At 44.3% G+C, this 12,251-nt stretch overlaps 1 protein-coding gene across 2 annotated transcripts in view; it reads right to left on the bottom strand.

Annotated features, from left to right (window-relative positions):
• Nucleotides 1–12,251, bottom strand: part of LOC138300865 (RNA exonuclease 1 homolog) — a 1,124,016-nt gene that overhangs the window by 630,244 nt on the left and 481,521 nt on the right. The window lies entirely within an intron of this gene.

The following is a 12,251-nucleotide window of genomic DNA, read 5'->3' as shown; positions in this document are numbered from 1 at the left end:
AACCCTTCAGCTATTGCAGAGTTTTCAGTTGGAATCTAGCACCTATGAATCAATACAATACATCAGAATAAAGAGACTTAACTAGGGGGAAGTGCCTATGCATACCCTCACATCTGGAAGTGCTGCAGACTCCACTGGTGTGACCTCCTGGGACGCTGCAGCTATTCCAGAGTTTTCAGATGGAATCTGGCACCTAGGATTCAATACAGTACATCAGAATAAAGAGACAATTTGAGGGAAGTGGCGCAAAAAAAAAAAATAATAATAATAAATGAGTTAAGACTGCCTCTCTCAAAAAGTATGTGGAGACTTTTGAGGTTCAATACAGAGGTTGCCCACCCTCAGATGTGCACAGCCCTGACAGTTTCCTCAGAACTCTAGGGCCCAGATTTATTGGGATTTGGCACAGGTCAGCGCAGCAAGTCACCTTGCTGTGCTGCCTTGCGTCAAAATGAAAGGGCAGGAATGCATCGTATCTATGACATTACTGTCCATTCCCCCTGTGCTTGTGTCCATTTTGGCAGCCTAGCACCAATGCAGGAACCCTTGCAACATCTGCATGTGTGCCTCCTTTGCATGCAGGATTGTTTTATGCAGAAAGGGAAACCTTCCCGCACAAAAACAATCCACAGAGGATTTTTCCCCTTCCTGTGTGCTGCAGAATGTTAAAATGTTAACATGTTAAATTAACATACAGCAGTAATGTGCAACTACAAAAAAGATGGGCATACAGATGAACATCAGTAATGCAAGATTTGGCAGTAAACAATCTATGCCTTAAATTACAGTAAGATTCTATCAGTCTCTCAAGACCCCTATGCGTTAGTTTGTGGCAATTAATAGCACCTGTTATCAAATGATGGTTGAACCCCTGTGGGTCGTTGCCACTGGCGCCTCTTCCAGTTCCCAGTCATCGTGTGAGCCTTCACTCTCACTATCCGTAAAGCTCAGGATACAGTCCGGATCCAGGAAGACATCACAGATATCTTTCCATTCAGCTATGTCCTCTAATGCTTTTTCGTCGTGGCAGCTAAGTCTAATGTTTGCTTCATCTCTCACAGACCATTCCAAAACATAGCCCAGCCCCCCCAAAATCGAGCATACTCTGGGCCTCTTTGTCCCATCCAGGTTATGACCACCCGTTGCTTAGCCAAAACGAGTAGCAAGTGCAAAAAACTTGTATGATATTTTCCTGCCTTTTGGATATGTAATGTTGCCAAGGAGGCAGCATTGAGGTGTTTGGGGGAAGTCATGCCTACAGTTCTCTGTATTTCCATTCACTTATGTCCAATAGTTTTGATTTTAACTCCAGGTCTCTGTGTGCAAGAGCAGAGGTGCCCCTATGACTTCCAGTTCCATTGCACTGGACTTTGTAAGTGCAGGGAAGCCATTTTACCCATGTACTGGCCACCGGTGACCACTACTTGTGGTCCAGCTACATAATGGTAACTCTGAACCTAGGCATGTTTGGTATCAAACATGTCGGAATCATACCCCAATACCAATGACAGCATTGGTGGCATGATTCCATGCACTCTGGGGGCTCCTTAGAGGACCCGCAGTATTGCTCCTACCAGTCTTTCATGGTTTGCGGGAAGCCACAGCACGTCAGCCCTTCAGACGGGTTTCTGCCCTCCTGCTGCTTGACCAGCTCAGGCAGGGGAAGGCAGAACAAAAGATTTCATGTGGGAGAGCGAGGCAATACCCTCTCCCTTGGAAATAGGTGTTACAAGGCTTGGGAGGGGTAGCCTCCCAAAGTCACTGGTTTGCTTTGAAGTGTACATTTGGTGCCCTCCTTGCATAAACTGTTCTGGAGCGAAAGTGAAAGGAAAGGAAAGGAAAGGAGAGTGACCACTCCCCTGTCCATCACCACCCCTGTTGGCCACTCAATTCTGCCATCTTGAAAACCAGATTTGCAGACGGCTCTGGGAGCATCTGAGTGGCGAGGTCAGGCAGGTGACGTCAGTGACCCCCTCTGATAGGTGATCACCATGCAAAGTGACCAAACCCCCTTCTAGGGCTATTTAGGGACTCCCTTGTGGGTGGGTCCCCAGATTGGGCTTGCAAGTCTCCACCTGCACTCCTCTACATCGATCTCTTCTGCTCCTGGCTAATGGAGCCGCAACTGAACGTTTCAGAAACCGACAAGACTTCAACTCCTGAGACTACCTAGCCTTGCAACATTGCTTCCCTGGCTCTTTGCAGCCTCTGGGGTCAGGAAGACTTCAGCTGCACCAAGAAGCAATCTCCCTTTTAAGTGAAGGAGTCACTCCCCTGCATCTGTTGACACCCAAGGCAATGAAGTCTGGCTGCGTAGATCTCTTCTCTCGAACTGTGTGGATCCTGCAGCACAGGTGGTGGTGGTCTAGAGTGGCCCTCCTGGTCCTCTCTGCCCTCGGTCCATTTTGGAAGATGGTGATCCCTTGTCTCTCCTTGCAGGACAGTACTCCTTTGCACTGTGACTCTTGCAGTAACCAAGGGTTGTTGTCTCCTGCTCCAAGGGATCTCCAGGCTCCAATTAGCCCCGGCCTCCAGCACTTCATCCCTGCAAAGACAGTCTCCCCTCTGCTGCTCCAGCAGCGTGGGACTCATCTCCTGGTGTGCTGACTGGGCCTTAAGGCAACTTACTGTGCCTGCTGCCAGTGGGGGCTGCGACTGCTTCTGCTGGCTCTCCCAACTGCTGAAGGTCAGCCCGGACTCCCCTCCAAGGGTCAAGTCCCCAGGACCTTGCTGGTCCTCTTCAGCCTTTCAATTTTTATTCTGCCCTGGTTTGTGTTTACCAAGGCTTGCTGGTGGTCCTCCTGACTAGTGACCTCTGTGCGACCCGACGATTGGCGTGGGACATCATCTGCAAGTCTCCGACAACCCAGATCTTCACCAACAGAAGGGTGGGCAGAGGCTCCTGCCCTGACAGGACACTCCATCGTTGACTGCACTCTGTCCCCTTCTTTTACAGGTTCTTTGTGTTCCTCTGGTCAGGTGCTGCTCTTGCAAAGTTCCTTTTCTAAGCCCCTTGTAGGAGGCTGGCCCTCTATGTAGTGTACAAAACGAGGCAGACTGTGCAGGGGGTCCAAACAACCACACATTGGTTTCCAGAGGTAAAATTTAGACCACCTAATGCTCCTATTTTCAAGGTAGCTGGTCAAGCAGTTAGGCTAACCCATGAATTGTTTTTGCTCTACTCACAAATCTAATCATACACCACACACTCAATGAATAAATCGTGACCAGAATTGATAAATATACTTCAGACTTTTATATAAATATTAAGAACCAAGATCTTGAAGATAATAAATACTTTTTGAGATGACTTTCCAACGACTTAATAAAGTTGGTCTTTCTGTATATAATTATGCACCATAGGAATTAAGAGGCAGTCACTTCTTTAAAAAAAAAAAAAGGCATTGGAAAGTCTCTTGGCACAAGCACAGGGCCACTTGGAAAAGGAGCTGGTTTGAGGATATTAAGATGGTACCTTGGGTTTCCCTTGGGCTGTTGAGGTTGCAAGGGGTTGGGGACCCGGGGCACACAGCAGATCCCATGATGCAGGGCGGCCAGATGCAGGGCGAGTTGAAGGCCTTAGATGCTGTGCGCAAAGGAACCCTTTGGAGCTGGAGTAAGTCTTCTTCCGTGGGTCTTGTAGGACGTCATGGGCACTCTGTTGGGAGGTCTGGGGTGTCACTGAAGTCCCTCAACTGGGGCTTTTTTCTGGTCCAGTTGCAGCTCTGGGTGAGCTGTTTTTGGGATTGTCTGAAGTGCACGGACCAGTACCTGGGGTATTGGCACAACTCGGCCATGGGAGGGCACTGTGCCTCCAAAGTTGGCACACTTGTAGGTCTCATCGGGCTGTTGGTCTGTCGGCGGGTCTGGCTGCGACTTCCGGCAGCAGAGATATCATCTGGTCGGTGAAGAGACCCTAACTGGTTTGCTGGTTCCTTGTAGGTTTCTTTAGTTTCATGAGTGGTGCCTCCACTCAGGAGGGAGCTCTTAGGCTATTTGCGAAGCCTGGCAGTCCTTGGGATCTTTTGAGGTCAGTCCAGTGGTCAGCTCCTCCACAGTAATGATTGTCGAGACTCTGGTGCAGCAAGCAGGGGTCTAGGAGCCTCTTCTGATGCAGCAGGCCTTCTGTTCTCGTCCTGTCGGGTTCTTATGTGCTGTCTTTTCTTCCAGATGAATCTAATCTCTTGGTCTAGGGGAGCCCACTAAATACTGAATTTAGTGGGTGTTTTGGGGGAACCTGGGAGTGTCCAATGGGACACTTACCCTTGGGAGGCTACACCCACTACAGTGACAACTTCCTGTGTGAAGGGTCACTTCCCTAAACCTCATTGGATATTTTCCTGCCATTCGACAGAGGAAAATGAAACGGGGGTCCACTTCGCCTGCAAGCCCTTAGGGGTGGTGGATGCTCAGTGAGACCCCTCCTCCTACTCTGTGTGGTGTACCGCCTTTGCTCCTGCTAAAAGTGGGGGTTGACAAAGGGGGAAGCCATCTGCTGCTAGCAGCAGGCCTGGGGCTCGAGTTTCAAGGGCGGTAGCCCTCTGAATCTCACAGCCAGGAGAGTGCACATTCCTAACGGAAAGGGTGTTAGCTCCTTCACAAAGGAAGGGCATTGTTTTACAAACCAGCAAGCCATGGCTCTCCCCCAGGTTTGTATATTGGCTGTCTGGAAGTTGCAGGCTGGATGGAACCAGTCAGCAACTATGCCAGTTAGGTTAGCTTTTGCAGGGGGCACCTCGAGTGTGTTCCACGGGTACTTTGGGGGTTAAATCCAAAATTGGTACAGTGGCCATCATGTAGCTGGGGAGCTCGTTTGACTACTATCCGGGACATGCACTTAAAACGGCTACTCTGTTAACTCACTATGTCCCAGGTTTGGCAAGGACACAGTGAGGGCATACTATTCATGCAACTATGCCCTCACAAAGTAAGGGGCACCCTGCCCTAGGGCTGTAAGGCCTACAAGAGGGGTGACTTACCCATATCATAGGTAGTGTAGGGTGGACAGGGCACACTGAGTATGCATTGTAGAGTTTGCCTTTTTAGGTTTGCCCCAGTACACACAGCCTGCACTGGAAGTGCTGTGTGCATGTGGATACAGGGCCCTAGACGGTGGCACAATCAGTGCTGCTGCCCTCAGGGGCCCACTTATACTACCACATGCCCTGGGGTACCCATTTGCCAGGGTATTACAGTGATAATTAAGAGTGTATTCAATTGTGCCAAGCATCACAACATATTAAGGGAAAGAGCTATGGCCCAGGGAACATAGTTAGCAGGGGCCCTGGACACTACAACTTCTAGGACGACACAACATCAGACAAAAAGTGGGGGCTAACCATGCAAAAAGAGGCCTCTTCTCACACCCCCTTCTTAGCCTATGGGAAAAACAGATAGATTACCTCTAGCTATCAGGACAGCAGATGTAAGTTAAGTACTCACCTCTTGGGCTTCCGAGTTCTCCCAACTCACTACTCCACATCCTTGGGTGGTGGACCTAATTTTGCATTCCACTATTTTAGTATATGGTTTGCCCCTCCCCTAGGGCCCTAACTATTTTCGGATTTTTCTTACCAATGTTTGTTTCTTATGCCAATACATATATATATATATATGTATAAATATATATATATATGTGTGTAAATATAAATAAACAAAACAAAGTTGTCCTCCAGACAAAAGTGCACTCTCAACAGGTTGCAGTTTATTTTTGCAAAGTCACAAAGCCAGTAACATTCAAAGAATTCTTTACACATTATTTTTACAAAACTGTGTGGATCCTTTCAGGTGTGATAACTTACTGTGACACTAGTGTGGTATTTCAAGTTCTTTACACTCCTAAGTAAGTCTTGGCTGCTCACCCACAGCTACCTTTAAAAAGCCCTGGCTTCCGAGACACTATCTTCATTCACTAATAGGGGTTGCCTGGACCTGGTATAAGGTGCCAACACCATAGGTGTCCATCACACACCAGGCCAGCTTCCTACAACGGCCACCACAGATTTTTAAATGAAGCTTTCACAGTGGATGACGTTGTGCAATTGATACATGCACTCCCTGGGGACAAGACTCCCGGCTTGGAGTAACTTACAGTTGCTTTTTACAAGGAATATGCCCTTCAACTAGCCCCCCCCACCTCTTTGCCATTTAAGTGGAATCATTGTTAGGGCGTGGGGGGAGAAGCTACCACCCGCCCTACATGAAGCATTAATAATCACAATCCTTAAACCAGGCATGGACCCATTGAAATGTGACTCCTACAGACTTCTCTCCGTGATTAACACAGATAATAAAATCCTCCCTAAATTGGTCCCATCCTGAGCGCTACCACGGTTAGGTCACATCAGTTTGGGATTGTCCTTCGGAGCTCCACAGCCCATAATATACCTTTTTTGCCTTGCTACACACCTTTGAACCCAGACTCCGCGCCGAGGTGAGTTTTCTTGATGCCACAAAGGCTTTCGACTCATTGGAATGGCCTTATCTTTTTGTGCTGCTGGCCAGACTTGGTATCAGCCTCAGATTCATAAAACGTATAAAATGTATTCCTCTCCTATATGCAAAACCTGGAGCCTGCCTCCATGTTAACAGGCGTATCACCTCGCCCTCTGAGGTAGCTCGCAGAGCACTGCAAGGATGCCCCTTGCTACCTATCCTATTTGCCATTGCGATGGAGCCTCTGGCTGCTAAACTTTGTCAGCACCACTCGCACATAGGCCTGGCATTCTCGCTGCCTACGGTCCTGGCCTCGTTATATGCTGACTACGTCACTTTGTACTTTAAACATCCCCAAAAGAACCTTGATCCCATCAAGAGATTTCACCATAATCTGGGGACTCTGGTGTCACCATAAACTGGTCCAAATCTGTAATATTCCCACTCACACCAGAGACCCAGGAGGGAGTCTAAGTTCCCCCTACACTGGGCAACTGAGCAGATTAAATATTTGGGGGATCTGGCTGAGTCGAGACACTGACACCCTCTGGCAATGCAACTATAGTTGCTTGATAGGCAGGCTGGTAAATTGGGTTACAGCATGGAAAATTCTCCCAATACCTGACTAGCAGGGTCGCTCTAGCCAAGATGATTATACTATGTAAATACTTATACCCATTTATCTGGCTGCCCTTACCTTTACCACAGTATTTCTGCTGCTGTGTTCGCTCTCTCTCTTCATGGCTCTTGCGCGGGCTGGGATGCAACCTCGTATTGCCTGGGAAATTCTTACATTACCATTTGAACAGGGCAGGCTAGCGGCGGCTAGAGTACTACAACTAAAATGCGCAGGCACAATCTGCACATTACTGGCTATACCCCACCCAATTTCTCCCCCAAACGGCACCTGTCCACGACCATGCTGACCCTTGCCCCTTTCACCTAGCGCTATATCAATCTCCAAAACACCCTTGTGCCACGATCAACACTGTGGGTGCACCGTATGTGCGAGGAAAAAGCTGTGGCGGCGTGCCCAGTGTGCCTGAGTGGAGCTGCTCTATAGCCCCTCTGTCCCATAAATAGACCATCCTGCCCTGGCCTTCACACAAGACGCTGGAACTCACAGTAGATTACAGAAACTAAATCTCATGACTATGGATGACATTTTTCCGTACTGTACTTCTGTCACCCAACAACACTCATGTACTTTCAACTCAAAGCTGCAGTAAGTAACATGCATATCATGTTTCTTACAGCGCCACCAGTGTTTCATGTCTTAGAAACTGTTTTTAACAAACCCATCTCTATGTATGCTGGTCACTAGATTATACTCCAACATGCAAAGTGATGCCCTGATAGGTGTCCCCAGTGTCCGACTAGTATGGGCTACTTCCCTTGAGAGCCCTATCACTGATCAGCAGTGGCACATCTGCTGCACCCAGGATTGAGCTCTCTCACCTATCGACTTCAACTAGTACATTTTAAATACTTACACGTGCTTTATCACACTCCTGAGCGACTCCATAAAATGAGCCTCCCAGAGGATGCGCGCTGCACACGATGCTTGGCACCTTGGGTAGATTTTCTACACCTTGCCTGGGGTTGACTGGTCGAATTCTGGAATGCAGTGTTCGATACTATTGAAGACATAACTGACCTCCCATTAGGGCACACGTCCCAGATTGCACTGCTTGGGTATGTGGAGATTCCGCCAGAACAACAAAAGCTAGTTGCGCCTATGCTGGCCAATCGATGGGTGGCAATCCACTGGAAATGCCAGGATGCAGCGTACTGTCAGGAAAATGTGACAGCATACTTGGACCTCATGCTGGCGAGGTCGCAGCCTAGAGACATCTGGGCTCCACTAGAAAGATACTTCAGGGCGCAGGCAGACAACAACAGGGAAGACTCTCTCCCTCTGCTGAGCGAATGTCAAATGAAATAAACTGCCCTTGATGCCTAGGGTTACCGCCAAAAAAATGGGCCCGGGCTGACTGCATGTCAGTGCAGGGCCTCAGGTGTGCTGGGCGCGCCCTAAGAGTCATTTGAAGTCTTGTTGCACCTTTACTGAATGGGTTCCCTCCTGCACCTTAATTGCGGTTTCATTTGGAATGCTGCATTACATAAGTAAGCCTTAGCTTACTGGACTATTGTTGATATTCGTTTCTTAGGAATGGCGGAAGTCTAAAATGTGCCAATGAAAACCTTTCCAGCTTTACTGTACAATTTGTTGTACTGTTCTGAGAAAAAAAAAAAATTAACCATAAAAATATCTTACTAAAAAAGATATACTTCAATAATTCATCAATATACAATCGTAAATATCATTTATAAGAAAATATCATTCAATTATTTTATCCAATTAGTATTCAAGAGAAATACTGTTTTCAAATGATGTTACATATGTTACCCTCAACTCTGGGAGGAGGAGAAATAAAAAATACATTAAAGTAACCCAAACTTAGTATGTACGGCCTTCATATAATAGATTAATCATCATCTAAAAGACCATAAATACTAAATATGGTAATACAAATATATATACTACCCCATTCAAGATTTACCAATTATTCATAAGATGTCTAAAAAAATAAATTCCTACTTCCTCCAAAACAATAACAAACCTATACAAAAATACAACAAAATTAAATTATCTAGTTATTCAACCAGCATTCAACAGAACAAAAAACGTGCTAAGGTAAATATACAAAAACATCCTTATCTGCTTATCCATCACCCAAAACACCACATGAAGTTTTAAATAGGTGAAAGGAAGGAAAGGTAAATGGAATCCAATTCTTCACCAGAATTCAGTCCTTTAGGCAGCTTAGTTTCCAAGTGCAAAATATATCTAGATTCCTTTTTGCGTAACATTTGTTTTCTATTGCCATCTCCATGGTACGATGGAACAGGTTCAATCGCAAAGTATGACAATAAAGAGCAATCAGAGTTACGTTGTTCAAAATGTCTCGCTACAGGGTAGTGTGCATCTTTAGATGTAATGGCTCACACATGTTCCAAGACACGCTTCTGTACACTAGGTTTTGTACTACCTATACCACATATAATAAGGGCATTCTAGTATGTAAAAATTGTAAATGGAGAGCTACAAGTCAAAAACTGAGTAATCTGCCACATATTTCCAGGTTTACATGTACGATATTCTTTATGTATAGTGCTATGGCGACAAGCCTTACAATGTCCACAGGGAAAAAATCCCTGTAGATTATGTTCTCTAATTTGGGGAATAGTAGTGATATCATTAGATCTTAAGATATCCTGAAGGCTCCCTCCTCTTCTATATGTAATCTTAGGTCTTTTCTGAATTGAATTCCCTATAATTGGATCACTTCTCAAAATGTTCCAATTTTTGGAACCAATTTTAATAATCTGAGAAGTATCCTTATTATAGGTCAGAATCAGTCTAATACTGTCCATATCGTGATCCTTTTTTTGGATGTGTTGTCAAATAGAGTCTGCATTCTTTTCACTCCTTTTACTTTTTCAGTCGCCTTCTTGATCACCCAGTTAGGATATCCTTGTTGTTTAAACCTCAAGATCATATCTCTTTGCTCCCTCTCAAAAACCTCCTCAGTGCAACAAATTCTCTTAGCAATTCTCCATAAGGGATACTCCACTTCAAATTATCTGGATGCCCACTCAAAGCATGCAACAAACTGTTGCCCGCCGTACTTTTACGGAAGAGCTCTGTATTAATTCTCTTTTCTTTGATCAGAACCAAGGTATCCAGAAATTCAATCAATGATTTGCTCATATTATATGCCAAAATAATATTTAAATAATTCTTAAATTTTTCAATGAACTTTTTAGCTTCTTCTTTTTCATGTTCAATGATTGTATATAGGGAATTCGCATCCAAAGTTATTAACACAATCATCTTCCCAACCAATCACTTCCAATTTACCCAAAAAGTCTATGGTATCACAAACATATGACGGTAAGTTAACTACAAATTCACCCAAAAAGAAATCAACATGCTTATATACATTCTCCAATGCACTGTCACAGGAAGACACTATAGGTCTACCCAGAGGGTAATTCCTATTCTTATGGATCTTTGGAAGAATGTATAACACAGGTCATTTGGGAAAATCCTTTAAAAAAACAATATTCCTCCCATATTAATAAGCCTTTGTCCTTCCATTCTACCAAAAGGTGACAGATTCCTAATATACTGTTCACATATATCTCTTTGGTAGTAGTCTCATAAAAATGAGTATTATTTAACTGATGCATAACCTCATTAATGTACATCTGTATGCATAAGCACTATATTACCACCTTTATCGGACGGGCATATGATAATACCCTTGTCATCAGCCAATACTTTAATAGTAGTTCTCTGATCTAATGTCAAATTCTGATTATGTCTGGGTTTAAACCATGTTCTATGTCGATACAGAACAAGGTTTTGAACAACCATATCATAAAAAGTATCAATATTGTCATGATTCATATTAGGAAAAAATGTAGATCTAGGTTTAAACCCGGAGGGTATAGCAAGATCATAAGTAGTACCTAAATCATCCGAAGTTTGATACAAATCTTTCGTTTCATCCTGTATTAACTCCACACCAGAACACGTCCTGGCTGTCAGAACTATTGGAACATTCAAAACTCTCTCCCATTACGATTTTGATGTTTCAATTCAAACAATTTCTTCAGTTTTAATTTTCAGAAAAATTTGAAAAAAATCAATTCGAGTCTCAGCATAGTTGAAACGTTCAATGGGGCAAAAAGAGACCCAAACATAATGTTACTTTATCATTTTCTGTCAACACATGATTCGACAGGTTGACAATTGTTTTATTCACCATGTCAGTATCAATCAAGCTTGTATGTTGGAGCTTCTTGTAGTTTTTCCCACTTGCCCCATGTTTGGATCTGTTTTTGTAACGATTTCTGAGTCTCTCTCGCCTCTTCGGACTCCGCCCGTCTTCCTCTTCGACCCATTGACGTGCCTCTGTTCATCAATGTTACATCCTTCTGATTTCTGGAAACCTGCCCGCCTCGTCGTAGCATGCGATACCAGTCTAAAAAAAAGTCACTGGTTTATTCATTACTTCAAAATTGGATGTTTCACTATCTGTAGAACTCAGACTGTCAGTCTCCCTCGCACTTTCCAAACCACTTTCAGAGAGAGTGCTGATTATCCACCACAGGTTGAGTATTTACAGATTTATACAGATAATCGAATTTCCTGCTAAAAGTTAAAATCCATCCACTCTCATAATCTCCTATATCTGTGTAATTTTTGTTGTTTCTTAACCTTAATGTCGTCTTCATATTTTCTCAACCTGATATTCATTGTCTCCATAAATTTCACAATAACCTCTTTTTCGGATCTTAGTTCAAGGTCATCCTTCATTCTTTTAACATCCACCAATAAAGCCTCTGTATCTCGCCATGCATATTTTACTAGAATTTCCAACATATGTCTTGAACTCACAGCCGAATTCTCAGCCCATTCCTTTAACATCTCGGGATTCGGCGAGTAATATGTAGGTGTAATAAAAATTCTTAGGCCTCTGTGGACCATTTCTTGATCAATATAGTTCTGTGATGATGTTGCTTCCCACCATTTCGATATTTCCAATTTGCATGATTTTTCCAATTTGTATAACAGAGTACTCAAATCATTACTACCAGCCTGTCGCCTGAGAATACCCTTTTAATTGAAGTCTTAGAAAATAATGCCTGAGCAGCCAGTTTTCTTTGTCAATATCACCATTCATTGTGTCTGAGGCAAAAAAGAAGGTATAAAAATAATAAACAAAAGGAAAAGAAAGAAATGT

Source organism: Pleurodeles waltl, chromosome 1_2 (assembly GCF_031143425.1).
Source record: "Pleurodeles waltl isolate 20211129_DDA chromosome 1_2, aPleWal1.hap1.20221129, whole genome shotgun sequence".
NCBI lineage: Eukaryota > Metazoa > Chordata > Amphibia > Caudata > Salamandridae > Pleurodeles > Pleurodeles waltl.
This window is presented reverse-complemented; position numbering and strand designations above follow the sequence as displayed.